The 13,420-nt window shown below is 42.4% G+C and overlaps 1 non-coding gene across 1 annotated transcript; it reads left to right on the top strand.

Moving 5' to 3' along the window:
* Positions 1–9,772: 9,772 nt before the first annotated feature.
* LOC141106987 (U6 spliceosomal RNA) lies at positions 9,773–9,879 on the top strand. Its single transcript, XR_012235757.1, has one exon. It is a non-coding gene; the product is annotated as a U6 spliceosomal RNA (small nuclear RNA).
* The last annotated feature ends 3,541 nt before the right edge of the window (positions 9,880–13,420 follow it).

The following is a 13,420-nucleotide window of genomic DNA, read 5'->3' as shown; positions in this document are numbered from 1 at the left end:
CTGTCAGTTTAGGTGGACGGCCATGTCTTGGTAGGTTTGCAGTTGTGCCATACTCTTTCCATTTTTGGATGATGGATTGAACAGTGCTCTGTGAGATGTTCAAAGCTTGGGATATTTTTTGATAACCTAACCCTGCTTTAAACTTCTCCACAACTTTATCCCTGACCTGTCTGGTGTGTTCCTTGGCCGTCATGATGCTGTTTGTTTACTCAGGTTCTCTAACAAACCTCTGAGGGCTTCACAGAACAGCTGTATTTATACTGAGATTAAATTACACACAGGTGGACTCTATTTACTAATTAGGTGACCTCTGAAGACAATTGGTTCCACTAGATTTTAGTTAGGGGTATCAGAGTAAATGGGGCTGAATACAAATGCACGCCACACTTTTCAGATATTTCTTTATGTCCCTCTGTCCCTCTTTCCTCCTCATTTGTCCCTCATTTTGGTCTAATCTGTATAGATGAATATAAAATGCATGTTTTATCTTTCAAAAAGTGTTTCCCAGTGCTAAACCTTTCATCCAAATTCTAAATAGCTGCATTTGTAAATTTTAAAAGCCAATATAAAGTAATTAAGAATGGTAAAAAAAGCCCTTGTGGATTTAATTTTTTTTTCAGTTAAGTCTCCTTTTAAGGGGGTGTGGCAGGGGGTGTGTCCTATGCCTACATACGTTTGCTAGTAGGTGTCACTCATTCCCATCTCAAAATGTTGGGAGATAGACATGTGAAATTCGTTTGGTAACAAATCGAAATTCGTCCAAATTTTGCATCTTTCGGACATCCGAATGTCCGAATAAAAAAATAACGAGTTTCAACTAATACGAAAGAAATTATAGCGAATATAACGAATGAATTTGACATGATTCAGTAGTTCATTAAAAATCTAATGAAACAAAAGGTTAACTCAAAGTAAATCTTACAGTCCAATCAGGTGATTCATTTTGTGCTGGAGGTTGGATTACTGGCAAAGTGCATTCCTGAGAACTGAGTGAGAAGGATGGTGTATTGTATTTGAGCAGAGGAGAAGAGATATTGTCATTGTGTGCATTAATAGATTCAATAAACAAACAACTTTCCAAACTACGAATTGTTATCACGAATCAATATACATACATAAATATCGAATTTCAACTAACACAAAAGAAATTATAGCGGATATAATGAATGAATTCGGCATGATTCGGTAATTCGCTAAAGATCTAATGAAACAAAAGGTCAACTCAAAGTAAATCTTACAGACCAATCAGCTGATTGATTTTGTGCTGGAGGTTGGATTACTGCATTCCTGAGAACTAAGTGAGAAGGGTGTTGTATTGTATTTGAGCAGAGGAGAAGAGATATTGTCATTGTGTGTGTTAATAGATTTAATAAATAAACGACTTTCCAAATTACATATCATTATCACAATATATATATACATACATAAATATCGAATTTCAACCAATATGAAAGAAATTATAGCGGATATAACGAATGAATTCGACATGATTCAAGATTCAGTATAACGAATATCGACACTCTACGAATAGTAACGAATTATCCGAAAACAGATTAACGTAACATAACGAATATAACAGAACGAATTTATGTATTTTACGAATGACAAGGAACCGAAACTAAACAAAATTTCCCGCTGTGCACAAGTCTATTGGGAGGTATGCACAATTATGTGCCACTTTGTGTTGGTCTACCACATAAAATCCCAAATAAAGTCCATTTACATTTTTTGGTTGTAACATGACAGGGGTAGGAATACTTTTTCAAGGCACTGTACGTGGGGGGGGGCAGCTTCTTCCATCCTTCATGTAAATGCTGTCAGGTATAGACGCTCTGCAGTTATGATTGGTTATAGAGATCACATGATCCTGGCTGCCTTGGCTGAGAGTTGTAAGCAGCAGTTTTGTTTTACTTATTACATGATGTATTTTATTAGCCAATATAATAAAGTGATTTGGCAATGCTGACATGTGTTCTGTCGATTCATGTTAAATATGAATTTTAATGCCATGTCCAATTTTAAGAGTATGAAAAATTTCCCGCAAAACTCAGAGCACACAAAACTTACTGGATCAAATCTCAATATATAATTTATAATGTGGAAAGCAGAGGATGTTGAAGCATGGCCACAGGCTATTCTGGATTGTTGTGGTATATTCATCAAACTTGAGCAGACCAAACTGGCAGAAACTGGGCTGTATATAAATTTTTAAGCTTGTTTGCGAGCCGTACAACCGATGACACAAATGGTTTGCCACTTCTAAGAAGCGACAGCAGATTCAAAAGCCCTAATGAGTCCTTCCTGGAAGGACGTAAACAGATGCCAATTTTGCACACATAAAATACAGACGTGAACTGCTACATTTTGTGTCCTGTAATTGCTTATATTTCTTGTTTTGCATGAACGGTGATTATGTTCCCGATCTGTCCTTGGCTGTAGGTCGCCAGCTTTGTTGTTCTCTTTGGTTTACAGGGGATCTAAAGCAGCACTTATTTTCGATTTAGGAAAGAAGGTTAGAAGTCCTGTCATTTTTTTTTTTATTGCGCAAACCATAGAACTACAGCAAGAAGAGCCAGACCGAAATAGGAAAAAAAAAAAGGACCAAGATCATTTTAATTATTGGTGGCAACACCACTCCCCTTTCATCAGGGCTTGTTTATCTTCACACTCCTCCCTCTTTTCTCCTGCCCCCTCCCTTTTTTTGAGGTTTTTTTCTTTTTTCTCTTTTTAACCACTTCAGCCCAGGAAGGGTTTACCCACTTCCTGACCAGGCCATTTTTTTGCGATTCGGCACTGCGTCGCTTTAACTGATAATTGCGCGGTCGTGCGATGTTGTACCCAGACAAAATTGATGGCCTTTTTTTCCCCAGAAATAGAGCTTTCTTTTGGTGGTATTTGATCACCTCTGCGGTTTTTATTTTTTGCGCCATAAACAAAAAAGAGCGACAATTTTGAAAAAAAAACAACATTTTTTACTTTCTGCTATAAAACATTTCCCACACAAATGTAAAAAAACTATTTTTTTGGTAAAAAATATAAATAAAAAGCCTTGTTTACCTTTTTTTTAATTTTTATTTAAAAAAAAAAAAGCCTTGTTTATCTTCCACACTCCTCCCTCTTTTCTCCCCCCGATAGGCACCACTGATGAGGCACTGGCAGGCATTACTGATGGGCACTGATTGGCATCATTTATGGGCACTGATTGGCATCATTTATGGACACTGATTGGCATCCCTGGTGGTCATGGAGGCATCCATGGTGGTCCTGGGTGGGCTTCCTCAGCAGGGCTGGGCTGATGATCAATCAGCGCAGACCCCCCCTGTCAGGAGAGCAGCCGATCGGCTCTCCTCTACTCAGACGTCAGACGCGATAGAGGAAAAGCCGACTTTTTCTGTTTAAACTGTGATCAGCTGTGATTGGACACAGCTGATCACGTGGTATAGAGCCTCCGACAGGGGCTCTTTACCAGGATTGGAGATACGGTGTGTCAGACTGACACACCACCAATCGCCGCGCACCACGGGCACACTTCAGCCCTGGAAGGATTTACCCACTTCCTGACCAGGCCATTTTTTGCGATTCGGCACTGCGTCGCTTTAACTGACAATTGCGCGGTCGTGCGATGCTGTACCCAAACAAAACTGACGTCCTTTTTTCCCCACAAATAGAGCTTTCTTTTGGTGGTATTTGATTACCTCTGCAGTTTTTATTTTTTGCACTATAAACAAAAAAAGAGCGAAAATTTTGAAAAAAAAAATTTTTTACTTTCTGCTATAATACATTTCTAAAAAAAAAAAAGAAATGTATTCTTCAGTTCAGGCCGATATGTATTCTGCTACATATTTTTGGTAAGAAAAAAAAAAAAAAAACTGCAATAAGCGTAAATTGATTGGTTTGTGCAAAAGTTATTGTGTCTACAAAATAGGGGATAGATTTATGGCATTTTTATTTATTTATTTAGTACTAGTAATGGCGGTGATCAGCGATTTTCAGAGGGACTGCAACATTGAGACAGATAGGACACCTAAGTGACATTTTTGACACTTTTTTGGAAACCTATGACATTATTACAGTAATCAGTGCTAAAAATATTCACTGTTATTGTGTTTTATAACTGTATGGGGGACTGTGTGACTGGGGAAACACACAGATCCGTTTTCCTGCATATCAGAATAAGGTCATTGCCAAGGCAGATGTGACCGCGACGCTGATTCGGCGGTTGGTAAGTGAGGTTACCTAATCGGTGTATTCGAGGGTTTGGGAGGAGTGGTTCAGTCTGGTTCGTAGTTTGGGTGGTGCAGTAGCTGAGGGTGATGACGGGTTCTTGGTGTTGTATTTAATAGGTCAGAATGTGGAGGAGGGAGTGCCGGGGTCAGTGTTGAATAGTAAGTTGGCAGGGTTGGCATTTTTGTTCAAGTTTTTGGGTCGTAGGGATTGTACGAAGGATTTTATGGTATAGCAAGCGGTAAAAAGGGCTATCGTAGGGGCTGTCGGCCGGTGGATGGTCGCCGTCCGGTCTCTTTTGAGTTGTTGGGTTTGTTGTTTCGGGTACTCCCCGATGAGTGTTTGTCGGCCTATGAGGCCCTATTGTTTCTGATGGCTTTTTCTTTGGCATTTTTTGGGGTGCTGCGCATTGGGGAATCAGTCTGTTCTTCAAGATGGGGATCCAACGGTTTGCATTCGGCTGACAGGCAATATAGTGAAAATTCTGTGTTTTTTTGTATACGTAGATCCAAGACGGATCAAGCGGGGCAGGGTGTGTGGGTGGAGTTGTTTGGCGTTACGGGCTCGCCGGTTTGTCCGGTGCAGGTTGTCTCACGTTTTTTGGAGTTATGCCCGGGTCACGTTGGCCCCTTTTTAATGCATGAGGATGGTTAGGCTTTGTCTCAGTATCAGTTCATGGTGGTGTTCAGGAGGTGTTTGGTTGTTTTGGGTTTTTGTCCGTCCAACTTTGCATCTCATTCCTTTCATATTGGGGCAGCGCGTTGGGTGAGGGGGCCTTGCGGCATATTGGCAGGTGGGAATCTCGGTGTTATCACCTGTATGTACGTCCTCATTTGCTATGATTCATGTTTGTCTATATGGGGTTTGTGCCAGTATGCTGTCCTGTTTGTCTCCTCTTGTTTGTTCGGGGGGGGGGGGGCTGGCTTTGTGTTCTTGCTTCTAGGTGTGTTGTTTTTTCTTTACAGGGAAGGGCTCCTGCTTGTCCCGGATATTGAGCCACTCATACGTCCACTGGGGAGCGAGAAGAGCTGATGTACGGCCTGGCGGGCGTCAATTGGGCATTCCTAGGGAGGAGGCGGTGGTTCGTTGGACCGGGATGCCCGGTCTATTGTGGAGTAGAGTGGTTCCTGAGGTTGAGCGTTATGCTCGGTTTGATAGAGCCCCCGATGTGTTAGTGGTGCATGCTGGGGGGGACGATTTGGGGCTAAGGTCCATGAGGGAGCTCATCCGGGATGTTAAATATGACTTTCTTTGGCTTCGATTAGCTTACCCGGACTTGTTGATAGTATGGTCAGATATGGTGGACTGTACACAATGGAGGTGGGCTTGGTCAGTTACAAGGCAAGGGTAAAAGTAAATAGGGAGGTGGCATCATTTCTAATGCGCAATGGGGGTTTGGCGGTAGGCCATCATGAGTTGGAATTGGAACCTTGGTGATATTTACATGGGTACGGCGTTCATTTGAATGCTGTGAATGCATGTGATGTCTTGGTTTGGAGGAGGGTATCCAGAGGGCCCTGAGGGTGTGGAGGTTCGCTCAAACCTAAGGTGTCAGGTTTGCGTGGTGGGGTGCAAGGTCCTTTTAGGTCATATGGGCAAAACAATGTTGGTGTATGGTGTTAGGGCCTGTCTGAGGTACGGCTCCAAGTTGGTGTATGGGTACCTGCAAGTTGTCTCTGAGTTGATGATTTTTGCGACTGGATGCCTTAGAAGTGACTAGCAGGTACGGTTTTGGCTTTATGCCTATTGGGACCTTGGGCTCCTTTCTTTAATAAACTGTATGTTATGTTTTGATATGTTATTGATATGTTAATTATTGGATATTTATATTTTGGATAATAAAATGGCTGCTATGGCCAATTTACTCCAATTCTGTGTGGTGTGATCATTAGATGGAAGGGTGGGGGTATTTGTATAGCAGGTAACAAGCCATATTTAATAACATAGTCAAGAGAGGTCCAGAGTAGAACCCCAAGGCAATAAACGGAGGACCGGCATCACAGGGGTTAAAGGGGCTTGGTTTATAGGGAGTTAATAGCAAAGTTCATTTCTGGGCATTATTTAGGGCTGTTCAAAGTTGGATATGGGGGCTAGGTGGAGCTTTGGGGGGAAGTGATAAGGGGACGGAAAAGGGGGTGGTCTTAAGTAGGAAGGAAGAAGAGTGTGGAATAACTTCCCACCCTCCCGCCCTACATTTGGTGGGTATTTCATATTTTGGAGACTGGAGTATCCTGGGGAGCCGGTTGAGGCACTTGGCGAGGTGCAAGGTCCTTTTAGGTCATATGGGCACAAAAAAGGTATGGTGTAGGGACCCGTCCGAGGTACAGCTCCCATGTGGTGTATGGGTACCTGCGAGTTGTCTCTGAGTGGGTGTTTTTTTGCGACTGGAGGCCTTAGAAGTGACTAGCAGGTACTGTTTTGATTTTATGCCTATTGGGACCTTGGGCTCCTTTCTTTAATAAACTGTATGTTATGTTTTGATATGTTATTGATTTGTTAATTATTGGATATTTATATTTTGGTTACTAAAACAGCTGCTATGGTGAATTTACTCCAATTCTGCGTGGTGTGGTCATTAGATGGAAGGGTGGGGTTATTGGTATAGCGGGGAACAAGCCACTGCCAGCTCTTGAAAAAAAAAATACAAGGGTCATGACTGCGGCTGCAACCATGGCCCTGCTAGAACCACTGAATACCTGGGACATACAGGTACAGCAAAAGGTAATTCTACTGTAAACTAGAAATTTTCAAACAGTAGAAAAATGCAAAAATAAATATAATGTACAGTGCATGCTGTAATGTATGTGTTGTTCGGCAATTACAACGGGTACTGTTTTAGTCCCAACATATAACAAATGGGAAAGGCTTATCAGTGGAGTTTTTTTATATAGCTTTCAACAATAATTGAATAGTGTATGTGGAGCATGTGATTGCATTTGAAATCCCGAGGGCATAAATATCAATTGGAAAGCAGCTGGATTAGGAATTTATATTCCTCCTACTTGTGTGAGATGTTCAAAGCTACATTTGTATAAATTCATATTAAAGGCCCTAAAATAGATGTATTATTTCAGTGTACCTAGAAATTTTCAACACACACGTACATGAATAACAATAGGAGCTGCACATGGTATAATCATCTGTATTCCTTCCTTCTACTGTGTTTTCTCTTTCTTTCTATAACACCAAATATGCAGTCTTATGATACATTCTACATTTATGTAGTTAGCATTAATGTCATTTAACCATTTCAGCTCTGGAAGGTTTTACCCTCTTCCTGACCAGGCCATTTTTTTGCGAAACGGCACTGTGTTGTTTTAGCTGACAATTGTGCGGTCGTGCGACACTGTACCCAAATAAAATTGATGTTCTTTTTCCCCACAAATAAAGCTTTCTTTTGGTGGTATTTGATCACCTCTGCGGTTTTTATTTTTTGTGCTAGTAACAAAAAAAGACTGACAATTAAAAAAAAAAAACAATATTTTTTACTTTTCTGCTATAAAATAAATCCAATAAAAAAAATGTAAAAAAACGAATTTCTTCATCAATTTAGGCCAATATGTATTTTGCTACATATTTTTGGTAAAAAAAAAATCCCAATAATAATATATTGATTGGTTTGCGCAAAAGTTATAGTGTCTACAAATTATCGGATAGATTTATGGACTTTTTTTTTTTTTTTATTGTTTTTACTAGTAATGGTGGCGATCAGCAATTTTTAGCGGGACTACAACATTGTGGAGGACAAATCTGCCACTAATAGTGATCAGTGCTAAAAAAAATGCGCTGTCACTGTATAAATGACACTGGCAAGGAAGGGGTTAACATCGGGCAATCAAAGGGTTAAGTGTGCTCCTAGAGCATGTTCTAACTGTGTGGGGGAATGCTCTGACGGGAGGAAAACAGAGATCCGTGTTTCTGCTTAGCAGAAACACAAGATCTCTATTTGCCAATCTGGCAGAGCGATGGTCTGCCTTGTTTACATAGGCAGAACTTCGTTCTGCCTCTCCTGTGAACGATCGGCGGTTCCCGACCATCGTGGCCATCGGACCCGCTGATCGGCTCCGGCGACACACGCTGATCCGAGCTTCAGCAGGCGCACGCACATGCTCCAGAGCCGAGAAGAGGAATCCCATACAGATACGTGATTTTGCGCTTAAGGGCAGTATATGAACCTGGGGCGGTCCTTAAGCGGTTAAAGGATATATATGGTCAAATCATACACTTTCATTTTTTAACATCAGCATTTTAGTAGCAAAACAAACAATAGTTATTTTTGACAACCCAATATAAACCTTGCTGTCTGCAAGCTGTGATTCCTGTACTGACTCCGCCTCCTGAAACATCTCCTCTCTGCACCTCTGTAGTTTGGAAGACATACTCTGTGAAATGTGTATCACAGCAGTGCCTTCTCATAGGGCATAGTGAATGTGTCATGGAATCAGTGCTGCAAGCTGTCCCATTAATTTACGGATGATTTGTAAAAAAACAGGCACTTTTCTCCGGAGCCAGCTGATTAGAGAACTGCCGGGCTCAGCCCCGGATTGGGCAGCGGAAGTGGCTGATATTCACACACCCTGCTGAACAAATAGAAGCTGAGCACGGCAGTACACAAATCGTCTGGCTCAGAAACTGCACATGCACTTTGGAAGATGTAAGGGGGCACTTTGAAGGCACTAAGGGGGCACTCTGAAAGGGGACGTAAGGGGGCACTTTGAAAGTTCTATCTTAGTACCTCCAGAGTGCCCCTTACATCTCCTATAGTGCCCCCTTACATTCTCCAAAGTGCCTCCTTAGGGGGCACTCTAGAAGATGTTAGGGAACACTCTGAAGGATGTAAAATGGCACTCTGGAGGCACTAAAGGAGCACTCTGGAGGCACTGATGTAAGGGGGCTTTGTGGAGACACTATGAGTTCACTATATAGGATCTAAGTGGGCACTCTGAATGCAGAAAAGAGGCACTCTGGAGGCACTGATGTAAGGGGGCACTCTGGAGGCTGTAAGGGGCACTCTGGGGGCACTCTTGAGGATGTAAGGAGACACTCTGGAGGCACTGATATAAGTGGGCACTCTGAATGCAGAAAAGGGGCACTCTGGAGGCACTGATGTAAGGGGGCACTCTGGAGGATGTAAGGGGCACTCTGAGGGCACTCTTGACAAAGTAAGGAGACACGTTGGAGGCACTGATATAAGTGGGCACTCTGAATGCAGAAAAGGGGCACTCTGGAGGCACTGATGTTAGGGGGCACTCTTGAGGATGTAAGGATGCTCTGATGTAAGATGGGACTCTGAGGACATGGATGTAAGGGGGATTCTGATTTACAGGGGAATGGTGGGCATTTTGACATAAGGGAGGACTCTGATGTGAATGTAGCACTCATCCTGACTGCTGCACTCTATATGTTGTTTTGTTTGTTACTTACTCCTGACCACTGGACTCTATAAATTATGCTGTACATAGACCTGACTAAGGTGTTCATTGTCTCAACAGATGCATAGAAACATATGTAATAGAAACATTTAATGAAAAAAAATAAATAAAATGTTGTCCTCATTTCAGCAGGACAAATACTAAAATCGGAGCGATACAGAGAAGATTAGCATGGTCCCTGCGCTAGGATGACATGCAAATTCGTGAAGTGTTCCATATTTAAAAAAAAAGTAGGGCTGCGGAAATTAACCATTAATTCCTCGATTAATTGTTAATTTTTTTGATCAATCAAAATTTTTTTGATCGGTAGGCTGCCTGCCCTGGGTCCGCTTTGGGCCAAGCTGTGGCTGCAGCGCTGCACTCCACTCCTTCCTCCTCCTCCACTATATGTCATACACAGTCTGCGGTCATCTCCCGCTGTGTGTCTCGGAGCTGAATGTGAAAACTTTGGCTGCGCTGTGAGAAAAGTCCCGCCCTCCTCCTAGATCAGCTCCTGTGATAGACGCAGTGTTCTGTGTATCACACGAGCTGATCTAGGAGGAGGGCGGGACTTTTCTCACAGAGCGGCCAAATTTTTCACACTCAGCTCCAAGACACACAGCGGGAGATGCCCGCAGACTGCGTAATCCAGACACAGACACTGACTACAGTGAGGCTGCAATTATGGGCACGGTGAGACTGCATTATGGGTACGGTGAGACTGCATTATGAGCACAGAGAAGCTGCCATTATAGGCACGGCGAGGCTACGATTATGGGCACGGTGAGACAGCATTATGGGCACGGTGAGGCTGCGATTATAGGCACGGCGAGGCTGCAATTATGGGCACGGTGAGACAGCATTATGGGCACGGTGAGGCTGCGATTATGGTCATGGTGAGACTGCATTATAGGAACGGTAAGTCTGAGATTATGGGCACGGTGAGACTGCATTATGGGCACGGTAAGGTTGCGATTATGGGCACGGTAAGGCTGAGATTATGACGTGTGACGTCCTAGCCATGCCCCTTCTATGTCCTGCTTTGGCCGTTGCCATAACAACGGTGCTAAATCAGCTAAAAGTAGTTGGATCTGTATGTGTGTTATAATTAATCAAAATTAGTTGATAAAACGATTTTAAAAAAATTGATTAATCGAATACAAAAATTTTAATCAGTAACAGCCCTAAAAAAAAAGAAAATGTTCCTTTGTCCTGAGGTTTATTTGTGTCTATGAGGCTGTCAGTTGTGGCACAGTAATTACTTTTTTGTGGGTACAAGGACTATGGTATATGTGTGTAGTGTATACAGCAGGCACAAATTCTGTTAGAACCCCCTTTAAGACCTTCCACTGGCACATTGTTCATCGTGCCATATAACTTACTTTTCTGTTCTTCCCCAGGTTGTCCAAAGTATTTCATATTCCTTCCTAGCCATGCTCACAATTTGTAATGCTGTTTTGACTTCTTAGATGTTAATTAATACATTGTTTGTAATGTTTAAAGGCTAAGTTCGCCTTTAGGAGCATGTTATATATTACACCCTTATTTAGGGCGGTGGTATCCAAACTGCAGCCCCGGGCTAGATGTGGCCCTTTCCTTGCCTTTACCCGGTCCTTGGAGCACTATTCATCCCCCTATGAGACATGTCATCTGACACCAAAAATGAGGCACCATTTCTCCCACCAACACCCATAATGAGGGAACCATTTTTCCCTAGGATACCAACAATGGGGCACTATTCCTCCCCTCCAATACCAAATTCGCGAGGTTTACTCCTACTGATACCAGGACAATTTCTACTCCTGCTGGCCACAATCTTGCCCCCTAAAGTCTGAAAGACAATAAATCTGTTGCTAAGCACCCCAACTGTCACCCCCTGATCAGCACACTCGTATTCCTTTGACATCTCAACAATAAATAAAGTAATAACCCACATAGCAAGCAATTGTGCTGCAAGTTTGAAAATGACTTGCTAAGTTATTGCTAGACTTACCAGGCTCCACATGTTTGTTGCACAATTGCAGCAAGTTCGCATTGCATGACTCCAGATCAACTTTCTTTGCAAACATTCTGCAATTCTGTTGCACGTTTTGGTTCAGGTATGTTGTGCAATAGTCATCCCACCACAGGGGGCACTGTGACTGAATTTTCATGATGTAAACTTGCAGAGCTCTTGCTGTAGACTCACCATTGCAACTTTGCTCTTGCTAGAGACTTGCCACGCAAATTTGCTACAAATTGGAAAAGTGTCAACTAGAACTTGTGCTTCAAGTGCTTTGTGAGTGTGCAACTTGCCAGTAAAAATGTGCAGCAAGTTAACAGACTTACAATTCAACACTGCCACAAATTTGTGGCAAGTTATACTTGCCATCTGTGAAGTACATCCATAGCTCCCAACTGTCCCTGATTTGGAGGGACTGTCCCTGATTTGGAGCAATGTCCCTCTGTCCCTCATTCCTCCTCATTTGTCCCTCATTTTGGTCTGATCTATATAGTTGTATATAAAATGCACTTTTTATCTATCAAAAAGTGTTTCCCAGCGCTAAACCTTTCATCTGATTTCTAAATTGCTGCATTTGTAAATTCCAAAAGCCAATATAAAGGAATAGTAGTGGTAAAAAATCACTTGTGGGTTTAACCAATCTTGTTTTTTGTACAATTCTCCTTTAAGGATGCGTGACAAGGGGTGTGTCCTATGCCTGCATACTTTTGCTGATAGGTGTCCCTCATTCCTATCTCAAAAAGTTGGGAGGTATTTACTCCCAATGTTAAACGGATACGAAAGACTCCTCAGAACTATTGTAACAATGTACCAATCCTCCATGTTCAAGTATAAGTAGGGCCCTCTTTAAAATTGATCGGGCCCTGGGCAAACATTTTCTTGCCCCCCCCCCCCATGCAATATTGCTCTCCACCTGCTCAGAGTCTACAATAAAGATAGACTAAAAATCAGTTTACTGAATCAGATCAGGCAGCGATTGTGATTGGTTGCCAGAGGTTACAGTGTATCATTACCACTCACTGACTAGCTGCTGGGGGTTACAGCACACATTATGGCTCACTGATTATTTGCTAGAGATTACAGCACATGACTTCTGCTTGTTGATTGGTTGCTAGAGATTACTGTACATCAATACTGCACACTGATTAGTTGCTAGAGGTTACTGGACATCCTTACCACTCACCAATTGGTTGCAAGAGGATAGTGCTCATCATTACTGCTCACTGATTGGTTGCTAAAGTTTACAGCACATCATCTCCTCACTACCTGCACACCATGGACTGGGGAGGTGAGGGGACCCATCATTAGACAGAAAACTCCAATGTAATGGGGATTCACATTAAACCACTAATGTAATGGGGATTTACACTGACTACTAATGTAAGGGGGACTTTCACACTGGCCACTAGTGTGAATGAAAAGATTGTACACCAAGCCCCAATGTAATGAGAAGGTTTACACTGACCACTAATGTATCCATAGGAGTGCACAAGGGGTGTGCCTGGGCACACCCTAATTCTGGAATTGGCAACCCTTTCAATTGTGGGCAGGTGACAGGTAAGCCGCGATCCTTACTTGCCGACCCCCAGAACAATCTAAAGACATGCTGGTAGGTTAATCAGATCCTGTCTAAATTGGCCCTAGTTTGTATGAATGTGTTAGGGACCTTAGGTTGTAAGCTCCTTGGGGGCAGGGACTGCATAGTAATGTTCAATGTATATGTAACATGCATGTTTACGTATAAGTGCTGTGTAAATTGATGGCGCTATATAAGTACAATAAA

Source organism: Aquarana catesbeiana, linkage group LG08 (genome assembly GCF_042186555.1).
Source record: "Aquarana catesbeiana isolate 2022-GZ linkage group LG08, ASM4218655v1, whole genome shotgun sequence".
NCBI classification, from domain to species: domain Eukaryota; kingdom Metazoa; phylum Chordata; class Amphibia; order Anura; family Ranidae; genus Aquarana; species Aquarana catesbeiana.
Note: the sequence above shows the minus strand (reverse complement) of the source record. Positions and strands in the feature narration are given on the sequence as shown.